A 2,978-nucleotide genomic window follows, 5' to 3' on the forward strand; every position below is an offset into this window, starting at 1 on the left:
CCCCCTCCAGAAGGAAGGACAGTGTCAGAGATGATTGGAGGATCTACAGCCGAGTGATACACAAATAAGATACATTGTTGTTACTAGTTAAGGTACCTGAATGCATTTTTAAGGTTTAATTCCTGAGTTCAGTGTCACTTTAACACACAGTAACACGCGTTAGCAAAGGGGAACTTAATCTCTTTTGCTACCTTAGAAACTAATTTGAGCAATGCATGTTCACTTTAAATCCTTGGAATGATGCCACAAGGGATTCTCCTCAGCCAGCCGGCCCACTAATAGGAACAGTATACACATTGGGAGAGACATGAGCTGTCCTGAGGTTATAGCATAAGCTGAATTCTAATTCACATTAAAACATCTGTGTAATTGTTCAGAGGAAATTGGATAAACCTACAAAACCCTTTCAGTATTTCCCATATACACAGCTAGATGAAAACTTTGCATTAGGGATGCACCGATACCAGTTTTTCAGTACCGATATTTGTTCTTTGGCACTCGCCAATACCAATTCCCATTAAGGAAGCCGGGTGGCGTGTAATGACTCGCTGCCCGGCTTCCTGATTGGCCGGGAAACCGGCTCCATGCTGCCTCATCACCTGGTGACGAGGCAACATGGAGCCGGCTTCCCAGCCCGCTAGGAAGCTGGGTGGCAAGTAATGACTCGCCGCCTGGATACCTGATACCAGAACTTCCTGTATCGGGATAAGCATCTGGAGCATTTGGGCGAGTACAAGTACTTGCCGAAATACTCGGTATCGGCACGGATACCGATACTAGTATCGGTGCATTCCTACTTTGCATTAAGACCCAGAACATCCTATCTGCTGATCGGCTCTAATTTGTCATTTGGGGTTCATTTTTCTACACCTGGCTGCCCTTCTAGCACAACCCGTCCATTCATTGTATTACAGCCACCCGGATCTGGGGCAGATTTGGCCATCCGCTGTGATTTTTGTTTTTCTAATATGACTGAAAATCTAATATGATTTTTTTCTAATATAGGACTGAAAAGCTGACACACTCTGCTCCACACATACTCATTTTCTTTCATGTCATATCTAATAAGAATTGTGAGGTTGGAAACTCTTAGAAAAAGATGATGTGCTCCCTTATTTGTGTATAATTACTTTGCGCTGTAAGGTACGATCATTTATCTTGCCGCGTTTGGGTAGCTCAGATTTTCATGTCTGGCCTAATAATATTAGTTAAAAGGGAAAATGTTCTTATTTCACGTCTCTTTATAACCAACATAAACATCATTATGAGCGGACCCCGAGGCTTTCCTCTGGTAATCGTGGATCCCTTTGTAAACGTTTTCCCGGCTATTACATTAACCCCTCTCCCAGCTCCTGCATTTTCAGCCGGAGTTCACACAGTACATTTCTTTTCAGTGTTATAAACCTCGTTCTGCGGTTACGGTACAACAAAACCCGATACTATCATCCTGTCATGTCATAACAATTACAATGCTGCTCAATGATAATGTGAATGCACAAATCACAGAAAAGGCAAATAAGTTTGATTACGGACGCACCGATACCGGTTTTTCGGTATGGAGTATGAGTACCGATATTTATTTTTTCGGTACTCGCCGAATACCGATACCGGAAGTCCCATTAAGGAAGCCAGGCGGTGTGTAATGACTCGGCACCCGGCTTCCCTATTAGCAGGAAAGCCGTCTCCGTCCTCCCTCATCACCAGGTGACGAGGAAGCATGGAGCCAGCTTTCTGTCCAATCAGGAAGCTGGGCGACGTGTAATGACTCGTTGCCCGGTTTCCTGAGTGGTTGAGAAGGCCAACTCGATGCCTGGCCAATCAGGAAGCCAGGCAACAAGTCATTATGCGGTGCCAGGCTTCCTGATTGGCTGTGAAGCCGGCTCCATGCTCCCTCGTCACCAGGTGACGAGGGAGCATGAAGCCGCTTTCTGGCCAATCAGAAAGCCTGGGGCAGGTAATGACTCGCCGTCTGGCTTCCTGATTGGCCAGCTTCCCGGCCAATCAGGAAGCTAGGCGGCGAGTCATTGCAGGCTGACTGGCTTCCTGATTGGCCAGGAAGCCAGCTCCACGCACCAAGTGATGAGGGAGCAATCAGGAGGCCGGGCAGCGTGTGGGCAAAACTCTGACCACCGCTCCCTTCTCCGGACCCAATCAGTTGCGAAGAGGCGCATTCCCTGCCTTGCAGCTATACATTACAAAGAGACGGGGAACACCCCCGCTGCACCTGCAACCACTGGTCAGGTTTGGGTGATCTGGGTTCGCGTTCAGCCCGGCCTCATCTCTAATTACCAGGAGCTGCCGTCCTGCCCAGAACCCTGTGAAATGCTGCAGCTGGAAGGGAGTTATTAGAGTTGAAAGGCTAAATGGGGGGGACGTTCTTCTTTTAGCAGAGCCGAAAATATTCCTGGAAGTACTGCAAAAGCTCAGGGAGGAGAAGATGGGAACAGTAGGGAGTAGCCGAATTATTTTGTTTTTTGATTTTGTGTTTAAAAAAGAAAAAAATACTTGGTCATTGAGGGGAGTTCTAGTTTGTCTGCCTAAAAAAAGCTGCAACCTCGAGGACTGAGCATCCTTATCCGACTTCACAGCTGTAGAAAACCAATTTGGTAACAGGACAGGGTGGGGCCGCTTTCTGTGTGAAAGATAAATCTCCCTTCACTTTCTCCTGACATTTCCTGTCACCAGACCATTCATCACAACACACATCTTCTCATAAGATTACATGTGCATTTAAAGTCGTAGTTCACTTTTGACAAAGGTCAGTAAATGCGGCAAATATTGATCTCATGATCAATGTGCATTTACTCATTTTTGTATTGAAGCCTGCAGAGCATTGCACCCTCAATCAGTGCGTCGCACAGGTGCATCCTCATAATGAGGCAGCTTGAGGCAATAGCCTCCGGCGGCATCTCATTGGGGGGAGTGGGGCAGCACTGGCGACTAACAGCACCAGCCCCCCCCCCCCCCCGCGTCGCCCC

Source organism: Nanorana parkeri, unplaced genomic scaffold (assembly GCF_000935625.1).
Source record: "Nanorana parkeri isolate BGI_ZX_2015 unplaced genomic scaffold, ASM93562v1 scaffold506, whole genome shotgun sequence".
Classification (NCBI taxonomy): Eukaryota; Metazoa; Chordata; class Amphibia; order Anura; family Dicroglossidae; genus Nanorana; species Nanorana parkeri.